At 42.2% G+C, this 13,651-nt stretch overlaps 1 protein-coding gene across 11 annotated transcripts in view; it reads left to right on the forward strand.

The window, feature by feature from the left end:
• Window positions 1–13,651, forward strand: part of CRADD (CASP2 and RIPK1 domain containing adaptor with death domain) — a 251,333-nt gene that overhangs the window by 127,638 nt on the left and 110,044 nt on the right. The gene's annotated exons all lie outside the window — the stretch shown is intronic.

Below are 13,651 nucleotides of genomic sequence, written 5' to 3' on the forward strand. Positions count from 1 at the left end.
CAATGTGAGAATGGACTATTACAGTGAGGGTGATCTTTATTCAATCTGTTGATTCAAATGCTACTCTCTTATGAAAATACCCTCACAGACACATCCAAAAATAATGTTTTGCCAGCTATCTGGGCACCCCTTAAGCCCACTAAAGTTGACACATAAAATTAACCATCACATACACTATTAAAGTGGCTGAATCATTTATTCTGGATTGGGGTGATTTTATCCTTGTGGTGGTGGTTAATATGCTTTTCTGTTTGCTATATTTCCTGTAAGCTAGTCATTGAATCTAGAGGCTCGATTAGATTCAGGTTAAATATTTCAGGCAGGAATACCTTTTATTGGTGGTGCTGTAGACTTTCAACCATACCACATCAGGAGGGACATAAAGCCTGTCAGTCCCATGTGTAATGATCATAGATGGATGGGAGGTTTTGACATTTTCACCTTGATCTTTCCATTATAAAGTTCCTTATCAACCTTTCACACAATGGTTTAATGTTTATTGATAACTGCCAAGTTCCAATACTTCATGAAGTGGAAGCAAAATGGTGGTTTCCTAATTCCTACATTTTTCTGCATTTATTAGCTGGTATTGATCTCTGAAGAACTGTCCCTCCTTAACTATTTGATTGCCCTTAGATGTAGTTCTTAGGCCCTATTTTATTTTATTTTTATTTATTTTTTTGAGACTCAGTCTCACTCTGTTGCCCAGACTGGAGTACAGTGGTATGATCTCGCCTCACTGCAACCTCCATCTCCTGGGTTCAAGTGATTCTCCTGCCTCAGGCTCCTGAGTAGCAGGGATTACAAGCACCTGCCACCATGCCTGGCTAATTTTTGTATTTTTAGTAGAAATGGAGTTTCACTATGTTGGCCAGGCTGGTCTTGAACTCCCGACCTCAGGTGATCTGCCTGCCTCAGCCTCCCAAAGTGCTGGGATTACAGAAATGAGCCACAGTGCCTGGCCTTTAAAAATTTTTTATTTAAATAATTTTGGGGATACGGGTGGTTTTTGGTTACATGGATAAGTTCTTTAGTGGTGATTTCTGAGATTTTAGTGCACCCGTCACTTGAGCAGGGTACACTGTATCCAATATGTTGTCTTTTATACCTCACCCTCTCCCATCCTGCACAACAAGTCCCCAAAGTCCGTTACATCATTCTTATGCATCCTCATAGCTTAGCTCCCGCTTATAAGTGAGAACATAGAATATTTGGTTTTCCATTCCTGAGTTACTTCACTTAGAATAATGGCCTCCAGCTCCATCCAGGTTGCTGCAAAAGACATTATTTCATTCATTTTCATGGCTGAGTGGTATTCCATGGCATATATACACCACGTTTTCTTTATTTACTCATTGGTTGGTGGGCACTTAGGCTGGTTCCATATCTTTGCAGTTGTGAATTGTGCTGCTATAGACATGCGTGTGCACGTGTCTTTTTCATATGACTTATTTTCCTTTGGGTAGAAAGCCAGTAGTGGGATTACTGGATTGAATGGTACTTCTACTTTTAGTTCTTTAAGGAATGTCTATATGGTTTTCCATAGTGGTTATACTAATTTACATTCCCACCAGCAGGGTAAAAGTGTTTCCTTTTCACCACGTCCATTCCCACATCTATTGTTTTTTGACTTTATAATTATGTATTAGGCTCTATTTTAAATCAGTGCTCTCTGAGCTTGATCTCATGTCAGCCATCATCATATCAGTGTGAAAACAGACTAGAACCAGGTATCTGGAGTAATGGAGATAGCATGTGTGCAAGTAGGCAGGAACTCCCCTTAATGTCAGCTTGAGAGCAAGGAAGGGAGAGGAGAGCTATACCTCTGAAACAATACCATTTTGACCCCAATGCCAGTTTTATTTCAGAGGTAAAATGCATGCTTCAGAGCTGTCAATAGTAATTGTTTGAGATTGGTGACCTCTGGAAGTTGACAGAACACTAACTTCTGGGAGGAGACTAGAGTAGATCAGGATGATTTCTTGGTATACTCTCAGCTGTTTCCCACCATGTATTTCCTCTTCTTTCTGATATACAGCCAGACTACATTTCCCAGTCTGCCTTGCAATTAAGGGAAACTGAGGTCTAGTCAATGGAATATAAGTAGAGAAATGTGTACCACTTCCAGGCCTGGCCCATGAAAACCTCCCATATACTCTTTCTCCTTCATCCTCCTTTTCCCTCCAGGCTGGCTGGAGGGGAGGCAGCTCCTGGGAGAGATTTGGAAGTTGACAGAGCCTCTATTAAGCTGGGTTCCTGAACGATGGCAAGAAAAAGGCCCACTCCTCTATCCTATTCACCTGCCAAGTATTGTTTGTGAGCAAGAAAAAAAAAAATCCACTGTCGTTGAGGCCATCTTAAATACAGTTTCTCTTTTAAAGCCATTCCACGTCCACCATTTGGCATTAAGCGTCTTAAAAAAAAAAAAAAAAAAACTGTCAGTGCCCTGCCTTGCCAGTAAACTGTTAGCGAGTCTTAACTCGGGAGATCTGTCTCTCCTGGCGTTCTGAGAAGCAGAAGTCTCAAGTTACTTCCAGCTGAAATGGAAAAGAAACCAAAACAGAAACTCATCTGTGGTAGGCAGACTAATGTCCCTCCCACCAAGATGTTCATGCCTGAGTCCTTAGAACCTGCAAATATGTTACCTTCCATGGCAAAGGGGACTTTGCAGGTGTGATTAAGGGTACTGATCTTGAGATTGGGAGATTATTCTGGATTATCTAGATGGGCCCAACCTAATCACAAGAAAAAAATTGGAAAAGAGTGGATCAGACAGATGCAACGTGAGGATTTGACCCACTGTTGCTGTCTTTGAAGATGGCAGCAAGGCCTTGGAGCCAAGGAATACAGTCTCTAGAAGCTGGAATAAACAAGGCAATGCAATCCCATTAGAGCCTCCAAAAGGGAGCACAGCCATACAGATACCTTGATTTTTAACTCATTGAGACCCAGGTCAGGCTTCTGACCCTCAGAGCTGTTAAAATAGTAAATTTGTACTGTTTGAAGTCATTAACATTTGTGGCCATTTGTCATGGCAGCAGTAGAAAACTAATATACCATCCCATACAAAACATTTAAATGAAAAAAAAAATACATGTAGCTGTAGAGTAGGCACATTTGTAGGTTCTTAATGCCTATCCTCCTTATCTGGAAACTTGGGTGTTTAATGCATTTTGGCAAGAGTGATGCCAATGAGGATGTTCCTTGGTAGCTTAAATATATCCAGGCTATTGCAGTGATGCCTGACATTGAAGGGAAAATGTACAGATTTAGTCAGTCACATGTATGATTTCAAATATCTGCATTTTGGAATTGCGTAATTACATATATCCAGCTACATCTGAAGGGAAATTTTCAGTTTTCATCCAGATGCTCTGGTAAGTGCTGACATACCCAGACTATGAGAGATTTGGATGGAACTAAAGAAGTCCCCAAGTCTCAGGAGAACAATGAAATGTAGCCCAGGGTATGTGCTGGAGTCATGGTATACTCATCAGAATGAGCTGCTGAACACTGTGGTCAGGCCCTTGACTAGTGACACCATTAGGATTTTGTTTCCTTCTAAATCACCACCCCTCCTCTACTGCTGAAATGTTGCTGTTTCATCTCTCCATTAGAGTCCTTCCAATTTACACCAAGCAAAACAGTTGGAAAATAAAACCTCATGGCCAGGCAGTGGGTAGGGGTGAGAGGGAGGAGGAAAGGATGTAAACACTTAATTCAGAATCCAACATTGAATGAAAGACTCCTCGATTCAGACCTCATCCCAGTTTGCCCATGGACTCAGTGTCTGACCTTGCATTACCCTCCCTGATCCTTAACTTCGCAGAACTCTGACAGATGATTAATAATACCTGCTATACAAAGGTGGTGAGAAGTTATAAATGGTAGTTAAGGATGATGAGTAAGCCGAGTATAATAGCTACTGCTTTCAAGATTTCTCAGAATCCATTAGAGTTTCTTTTGTTTTAATGACTGTGATGAGTTCAGTAAGTCATTTCAGAGTTAGGCATCACTTATCTTTGTGTACTGAATATTCTTAAAGCCACAGTTATTTCCTTGCTGTGGTTATAAAGCAATTCTGAAGACCAAATCATGTTGCCTTTCTACATACCCATTGAAGTTTCTCTCTCTTACTCTACGTGGAAATCCTGTAATACAAATTTCAGCCTTACACTGAGAAAATATATATTTCTGAGTCTTTTTTTCTTAATATATATGTGATACAACTCTAAAGTAAGAATAAATGGAAAATCATTAGAAGTATAGAAATTACTTTGAAAGGGTATATACAGTCTAATTCATTTTTATTTTAGAAATTTGAATGAATTATTTTAATAAATTTATATAAAAGATTTGACATTACTGTATACTCAATTTTTCTTTTTCTTTAGTTTTTTGAGCCAGTCCTCAGAGCCTGTTAGCTCAACTGCCCTTTTCCCCTACCCAGTACATCGAGCTGTTCAGTGAAAAAGAACACAGTATTTTGTGTATATAAATAAATAAATAAAAATAAAAATAAACAGCTAACTAGGAAACCCTCCTTCTCCTTCCCCAACAAGTTGCCTGGAGAAATATGTATTAGCAAGACTGCTGGAAATTCACATTTGTTACGTGAAATTAGGACATTAAAACCGTATCCCACTGCTTAGTGCCCAGACCTTGTACCCCACACAGCAGCCTGCTTGTTGCCCATGGAACAATGTGTAGCAAATGCCTTGGTGATGACATGTCTGTCAGAGGGAAAGAAGGAGGGCATGGATTATCATAATGCAGCATAGAGCTCATTTCCTTCTGAAATTACCCAGAGATGCTTGGCTGGGCAAAGTACAGCAAGTCCCTGAAGGGGGCTGTAATTTCTCAGGCCTGTTGAAGGAAAGAAGAACAATATGTGTGTGAGTTGCTATGTCTTTAGACGTTGGCAGTGGCAGCAGGCTGGTAATGAGCAGATTAGGTATTTAATATGTTTCTTTGCCACGGGAAATTTAACAGGTACACCTGCTTTCTTTCAGTGGCTAAAAATGTCAGTTGCCATCAGCCAGGTGTAGTTGGCCTTTTTAAAAAACAAGAGAAGTGGCCGGGTGCAATGGGTCACACCTGTAATCCCAGCACTTTGGGAGGCTGAGGTGGGTGGATCACAAGGTCAGGAGTTCAAGACCAGCCTGTCCAATATAGTGAAACCTGTCTCTACTGAAAATACAAAAAATTAGCTGGGCGTGGTGGTGCATGCCTGTACTTCCAGCTGCTCAGGAGGCTGAGGCAGGAGAATCACTTGAACCCAAGAGGCAGAGGTTACGGTGAGCCAAGATCGTGCCACTGTACTCTGGCCTGGGCAACAGAGTGAGAGTCTGTCTCAAAAAAAAAAAAAAAAAAAAAGGGGGTCTGAGCACGTGGTCAGTCTTTGTTCTTCTGGTGGCTTGAACACTAACAAAGTGTTCTCTACCCACTTAAGCTTCTCATCTGCACATCAGTGGTCTTCAAGCTGTTTTTGCTGTATACCATTGAGAGAATGTTTTAAAAACTATGTACCATCTCACTTTTTAAATTTGACATCTAAACCTTTCCTTCATTTTAAAAATGAGTAGAAGACATTACGTATTTCATAAGGTAAAGATTGATTGTGTGTGGAATAAATATTTTGTGACATGATTTGATAAACTAGGTTTTAATGACCTTATTGAATGACATGTTAAATCAGAAGGAAATCAATAAAAAGCTTATATGTAGACTTTATCCAGCACATCTTAAAAGATCTGATGATTTCAGAAAACACTGCGGTTATTTAAAGATAATCCACATCATCCACATCACTTATGTGTACTACTTTGTTCTAAACTCAGAACTACCCAGGACTGGCCAATCCTACTCTTACAGACTTGTTTGCAGGACAGGGAGAGAAAGAAGGCGCCAAGGCTTCCCCCAACCAGTATTTGGAATCATTTAGGGCAGCACACCATATTACAATTTGAGATATGAGTGGTGTGACTTTCTTTTGTAGAGTGGGAGAAAGAATATTGTTGATGCCCAAAGGCTCTCAGGCAGTTTCAGAAATTAGTACATATGGAAATTGAGGATGTAGAAACCCATTTTTATGAAACTACCCCTGCTCTAGTACCTTTGGGAAGTCCGTTTGAAGACTGCTGGAATAGATCATGGACTCAATAAATACCTTTTCATAGGAGCACAGAGGGATGGACAAGGCAGACTGAACGAGAGAATATGAAGGCTACCCATGTCAGGTATGTGGAGGGTACACCGAGGCTCATTCTGGGTGCAGGCAGTTACCTCCAACAGAAGAGGTGGAGGAGCTTCCCCCAAAGTAGCAAGCTCAGATTACTCATACCTCAGCCGCCTTAATTCCTTCAAGCTGCTGGATCAAGAACCAGGCAGCCAGCCCTCCAGCTGATGACCAAAGACATTTATTATCTACCGTGTGCCAGGCACTGTCCTAGGTACCAGAGACACCCTGGTAATCAAGACAAAGTTCCACATTTGTGAAGTTGGGGGTCAAGGAGGTGGAGAGACAGAGAAAATAAGCAAATCTCTGAGACTCTATGAGAGGTAGAGATAAATGCTATGATGCAGATCACCTGAGTGACATGACCGGAATGGCCCCTCCAGCTTGGCTGGTCAGAAGTGGCTTCTCAGAGGAAGTAGCAGCTAAGCTGAGACCTAAAGCCATCCGCATAAAAACCAGCGAGTACGTCCATCAGTCGGCAAGTATTTATTGGGTGCCTGCTATGTGGTAAGCACTGTTTAGGTACTTGGATTACATTGGAAAACAGGTCAGGGGAGCTTACATTCTAACTGGGTGAGAAGGGGGGCTGACAGATAATAAGCATTGTAAGTAAATAAATTACCTGGTATGTTAGAAGATGGTAAGTGTTACACACACACACACACACACACACACAAAAGGTATAGAGCAGGCTAAGGAAGAGAGGTAGCCTGGGGGTAGTGTGTGATTTTCATTAGGGTGGGTAGGGAGTGCCCCATTCAGTGGGTGTCCTGGGAGTGAAGACTTGAATGAGGTGGAGGAGTGAGCTGTATAGAAGGAGGTGTGTGAGGGGAAAGCTCAGGCTTTTGCTGTAGTTCTCCCTCACACAACCTGTTCTCATGCTGCTAATAAAGACATACCTGAGACCGGCTAATTTATAAAGGAGAGGTTTAAATGACTCATAGTTCCACATGGCTGGCGAGGCCTCACAACCATGGCAGAAGGCGAATGAGGAACAAAGTCATGTTTTAAATGCTGGCAGGCAAGGAGAGCCTATGCAGGAGAACTCCCATTTATAAAACCATCAGATCTCGCGAGACTTATTCACTACCATGAGAACAGTATGGGGGAAACTGCCCCCATGATGCAGTGATCTCCACCTGGCCCCACCCTTGACACGTGGGGATTATTACAACTCAAGGTGAGATTTGGGTAGAGACATAGCAACACTATATCAGTTCTCATTTTATTATCCCATGAGAAGAACATCCAGCTCCCCTTTACTGTAGCACTGTGCCCACCTGGTTTCTCAAGGAAGCCAATGAGACTAGCAGACATTGTCAGGTCACAGTATTTTGGAGTGCTCTGCAATGTATCTTGTCAGTCCAGCTCTTTGTGGCTTCAGTTGATACATTTCAGTCCCCAGTCACCTCTGAGTGAGCCAGTGCTATTGAGTGGCTGCGTGCACTGAGTACTGCATTGCTTGCCCAAGTCACCTCTGAAGATCCCCTGCCTTCCTCAGACTGACCATGTTCCTAGGAGGTCGGAGAAAGTAGACCATAGTGGCTCATCTCAAGCATAGAATCTTTGTGAAGCCTTCTTTTTATTATAAACATTTTTGTGAAATTTGACTTCTTTTTTTCTTTTTTTTGAGACAGAGTTTCACTCTTGTTGCTCAGGCTGGAGTGCAATGGTGCCATCTTGGCTCACTTCAGCCTCCTTCTCCCAGGTTCAAGTGATACCCCTGTCTCAGCCTTCTGAGTAGCTGGGATTACGGACACGCACCACCACGCCCAGCTAATTTTGTATTTTTAGTGGAGACGGGGTTTCACCATGTTGACCAGGCTGGTCTCAAACTCCTGACCTCAGGTGATCCACCTGCCTTGCTCTCCCAAATTGCTGGAATTACAGGTGTGAGCCACTGTGCCCAGCCCGAATTTTGATTTCTATTCATAATATATTCATATGTGTTTTAATATAAAATGTTTATCATTTAAATGGACTCTCCAGGAAAATACACCAGGTTTATTCTTTTGCTGTGCATATACTTGTACTCCGAGAGTAGTTCTGCCTCATTTTGAGGAACATGGGTGTTCTGGAAGAAATCCTGGATTGGGGGTAGAGATATGGGGTTCTGGCCCCATCTTTGGCATAAATTAGCTGTGTGACCTTGGGCAAACCATTTAAATCCATTGGTCTCCATTTTCTTTCATGTGAAGTGGATGGCAGTGACTGATCACATTAGATCACAAAATCCCTTCCTTCTGTCATGCGATAATGACATAGAGTCTTGAATGCCAAGCCCATGCCTCCCCAGTGCCTGAGTGGTTGTGCTTCCTAGACGCCAAGGTCCAGTGTGCCAGTATGGCCTTGCCCTCTTTACTGCCTCATAGTCACAGTAAGGGCTTTTCTTTATAATTGATTGAACACAGAATGAATGGGCATCTTGGCATAGCTGGTTTACACATTATTCTTGTTTCCCTTTTCTACATATATGAAAATGTGAACTAAATCCATAGCTCTCCCTTGGTGGATAAAGACATAGGCATAATAGTTCCACGAATTCTAGCATAATTGTTCCACGAATTTAGCCTCTTTTCGTATTCAACAGTCTCATCCCTTCCCCTCAACTTGTGTTCTCCTTGATAGAAATCTAACCACTTCTACAAGTGGCAGCTGAAGAATTAGTCTTATATAACCTTTTCACTCAACAACTGAAAAGTTGTACAAACCTTTTAAAGAATTTACCATCAGCAAGGGCTGTGCTTCTAGGCTTGTCAAAATTGCTGTGTTAAGTACACTCTCTAAATTAACCAGACCATATTAACCCTGAAAACAAGCCTTACTCCTCTTCTTAAGCTATGTCTCAAGGCTGTACCAAATTGTACTTTCTCTTGAAGTAGGACATTCTGTGCCCTGTTTGAAAGCTGGTGTGACTGATGTAGCTGGAATTGCTGACGAGAGAAGAGAGGAAGAAAAAGAACCGATGTGACTTAAGAATAGGGAATATTGGCTGGATGCGGTGGCTCATGCCTGTAATCCCAACACTTTGGGAGGCCGAGGCGGGCGGATCACCTGAGGTCGGGAGTTCGAGACCAGCCTGACCAACATGGAGAAACCCGGTCTCTACTAAAAATACAAAAAAATTAGCCAGGCATGGTGGTGCATGCCTGTAATCTCGGCTACTCAGGAGGCTGAGGCAGGAGAATCCCTTGAAAACGGGAGCAGAGGTTGTGGTGAGCCAAGATTGCGCCATTGTACTCCAGCCTGGGCAACAAGAGTGAAACTCAGTCTAAAAAAAAAAAAAGAATAGGGAATTTCACTAGGCCCTTTGCAGAATACAGTATGGCTGATGTGTGTATTATGACAGTAAATTTTACTCCCAGCCTCCAGATTGTGAAATGGGCTCCATGTCTTGCCTCAAAGCCCTACTAAGTCATTGCTAGAGCTAAGCCTCAAACCCAGCCCCAACAGTAGGCTCAAGCTGGCCTTCCCTCCCAGCACTATCACTGCCTGTCTTTCAACGTATGCTGTATATTGTGACAATCAGTTAACTGAGGTACAAGTGTATTTGGATTTATGCCAGACTGAGAATGAGAAATATTCAGATCACACCTGGAAAATGCAATGCAAAACTCCCTTGTCTTGAGCTAAAAATCTAGAAGCATTTTCAAGCGACTAAGTCTCTTAGTTTATAGGTATGAGCCTGTGATAAGTTATCTTTAGTTGTTTCTGGCTTAAGGCGATGTCAGTGACTTTTTCCCTTAGCCCCCCTCCTGGAACAGCCCGCTGCTGGTGGTCTAGCTTTTTAAAGAAGCCCTGAATTCTGAAACCTCATGCTGGGGCTTTGGGTTAGTGTTCGCATTACTGAGGGTGGTTTCATGGCATGATAATGCAAAGTTTAATAAGAGCAGGCTGTCTTTGCCTACAGCTAGAGCTGCACTGAGACATGACTACTTCTAGTGCTTGCTCTGTGCCAGATTTACAGTGCCTTACAGCTTGAACTGGGGCAGAGAAGGAAAGGAAGAGTGACTCTCTGGTTCAGGGGAAGAAGTAAAGTTTCAAGGCTGTGTGATAGGACATTTTCCTGATGCTTGGCTTTAGAGTCAGGATGGGGACTTTAATACATTGAGCAGAGGCTGGCCACCTATACTGGTGCCACTGAAGGACTCTGGCCTGGCTCAGTGCTGGGTTTGCTTGGTGATGCAGTGTAGTGTAGCAGGACGATCACTAGCTTTAAAGCCAGATCCACCCAAATTTGAATCCCAGCATTAGTCCTCACTCTGCTTTGAGACTTTGGGCAAGTTATTTAATCTCTTGAAATCTCAGTTTGTTCATCCGAGTAACAGGTGGTAAAATACATACATTGAAATGCTGCTAAAAGATGAAGCAATGAGAAGGCAAAATGGTACAGCCACTTTGGGAGACAGTTTGGCAGTTTCTTATACAACTAAACATACTCTTACCATATGATCCAGCAATCCATCTCCTTGGTATTTACCCAAAGGAATTGAAAACTTATGTCCACATAAAAACCTGCGCACACGAATGTTTGTAGCAGTTTTATTCATAATTGCCAAAACTGGGAAGCAACCAAGATGCCCTTCAGTAACTAAGTGGATAAATTGTGGTACGTCCATCTGTATCTTTTATTCAGTGATAAAAGAAATGAGCTATCAAGCCATGAAAAGACATGGAGGAACATTAAATACATATTGATAAGTGAAAGAAGCCAGTCCAAAAGGCAGTATACTGTATGACATCCGGAAAAGGCAAAACTATATGACATCTATGTATCAGTGAAATAAGCCAGTCCAAAAGGCGGTATACTGTGTGACATCTGGAAAAGGCAAAACTATAGCAAGAGTAAAAAGCATCAGTGATTGCCAAGCATTCAGGGAAGGGAGTAAGGGATGAGTTGATGAAGCATAGGGGACTTTTAGGGCAGTGAAACTGTTCTATAGTGTCTAGAATACTATATTACTATATCAGTCATAGAATGATACTAGAGAACATACTGTAATGATGGACATATGACATTGTGTATTTGACAAAACCCTTCTTTGTGTTGTACACAGAGAAGGGAACCCTAATGTCAACTATGGACTTTAGTTAATAAGTCTTCTAAAAAGCTTAAACAAGGCAATGCATATAAACTAACCAACTAACTGGCATAAATAAATAGTAGACTTCAAAAAAAATTCATAATCCTAGCACTTTGGGAGGCCGAGGTGGGTGGATCACCTGAGGTCAGGAGTTAAGACCAGCCTGGCCAACTTGGCAAAACCTCATTTCTACTAAAAAAAAAAACCAAAAAAAAAAAAAAAAAAAAAAAAGTGTATTCTAAGTTCCAGGAATGTCATTTAGACATAGTTTCTGTTGAGGCTAGATGCATCAATTTTCATTAAAGGTGGTATTATTATTTAAAAATCCAGCTGATTACTAAATGAGAATTAGCTACCCTTTATAATCAGGGATTGTTTCAAAGAAATGTAGTATTTTCTCCCCTGTGGCCTATCTTGTGCAAAGTTAGTAACAGTTTGTTGCCAAATGCAAGGAAAGCAAACTCTGGCTCAGGCATGAGTTTTATTTTTCTCACCGTGATTTACAATTGGTGTAAAATTTAGGTCTGGACTTGGTTAGTTATAATGCGATCCCAATATACTGCATCTTGAGTTGATTTTGTCATATCCTGTATTGTTATATAAAATGTTAACTTTAATTGATAATTGCCCCAATAGAATATCCCTATTTGTCCTGCATGAAGTTTCTCATCTTTCGTATCAATTTTTTGTGTGGTTCAAATTAGTGTGGGAAGAAAAGGCAGAAAATATAAATTTAAGTGACGTGTTATATCATAAAAGAATTGTATCACAAAGCATTAGGACAATGCACAGAAAACTTTGCCAATAGCTGATAGAGCAGAAGCGCTGGTATAATTAAATAAGAACTAACACCTATTTTGTAACTGGAAATTGCATTGTCAGAGTCCCTTTCCTTTTATCACTAGATGCCAAGAATCTAGCCATGTAAAAACTCCCAAAACATCCAAATTCAAAAAAACTGGAATCAAACATGGTAATGCAGTTGTCAAGAGCATACAATAGTCTTTGGGCTTTTACAAAGCACTGAAAACTAAATGTTGCTTTTGTGTCCTTATCTTCCACAACTTCTTTCTTGGCAGCTTTTCTTGGTTCACTTCAGACACACAGAATTTCAAGTAATCAGGGAAAGTTGGGACAGAAACTTCCTCTTTCTTTCCATGACCTTTTCTTCTTCCTTTACGGATCTTTTCTCCTATGCTTTCTCTCACATTATGTGTGTCAGTTGGAGAAATCTTTTTTTTTTTTGAGACGGAGTCTCGCTCTGTTGCCCAGGCTGGAGTGCAGTGGCCAGATCTCAGCTCACTGCAAGCTCCGCCTCCCGAGTTTACGCCATTCTCCTGCCTCAGCCTCCCGAGTAGCTGGGACTACAGGCACCCGCCACCTCGCCCGGCTAGTTTTTTGTATTTTTTTTAGTAGAGACGGGGTTTCACCGTGTTAGCCAGGATGGTCTCGATCTCCTGACCTCGTGATCCGCCCGTCTCGGCCTCCCACAGTGCTGGGATTACAGGCGTGAGCCCCCGCGCCCGGCCAGTTGGGGAAATCTTGATGCTCAGTTTCATTTGTTTCTTCTGTCCCACCTGTAACTATTTTAGGTTGAGTTCCCTGGCTTGTGTATCAGTGGATATGACAAATTATCTCAAAGCCCAGAGGGCCTCGATGGTCCAAGTCCCAGGAACAAGGGACACCTGCTGGCATGACACGGGCTTGACCTGGGTTCTGTGGACATTAAGGCACCACTGTCCTGAGTGGGGGTGTGGAACTGAGCTAGGGGAGGGGGCAGGATGAGCTTAGAGCTGCCGAGGAAACAGAAAGAGTCTATAGGCTTTTAAAAACAAGAAAGAAAGAAGAAAAAAAGATGTTTCTGGGGACTCTGAGAACAGTTAAGAGTCCAGGGCCAGCCAGAATCACCCTTTCCCCCAGCTACCGAGAGAGCCACAGAACAGAAATTGACTTGGAGCCAAAGGATATTGCTCCTAGATCAAAAGCCCAAATTAAGGGGTATAGGCAGTTAAGGGCAAGGGAGGGCAGTAGAGATGGTTGTCAGAGTCCAGTGGCCATGAGAGGTTTCTCAGCTGCCTGCTGATTCTCTGCTGGGGCAATGCCAGCCATAAAGTACAAGCCATGCTTTGGTGTGGGCTGTAGACATATTGTTGTCCCAGAACTACTGTCATTCAAACAGGATCTAGTTTCTTGGCATGAGCAAATTGTTCCCGCTGAATACACACACTGTGTCTGCTATGGGGCAAGGCAAAGCGAATCCTCCAAGGAACTGGATGGATTTTTCATTCCGAGATAAGCAGTTTTTTTTGTGGGGGCGGGGGAGATGGAG

The sequence above is a fragment of the Rhinopithecus roxellana genome, chromosome 10, assembly GCF_007565055.1.
Source record: "Rhinopithecus roxellana isolate Shanxi Qingling chromosome 10, ASM756505v1, whole genome shotgun sequence".
Classification (NCBI taxonomy): domain Eukaryota; kingdom Metazoa; phylum Chordata; class Mammalia; order Primates; family Cercopithecidae; genus Rhinopithecus; species Rhinopithecus roxellana.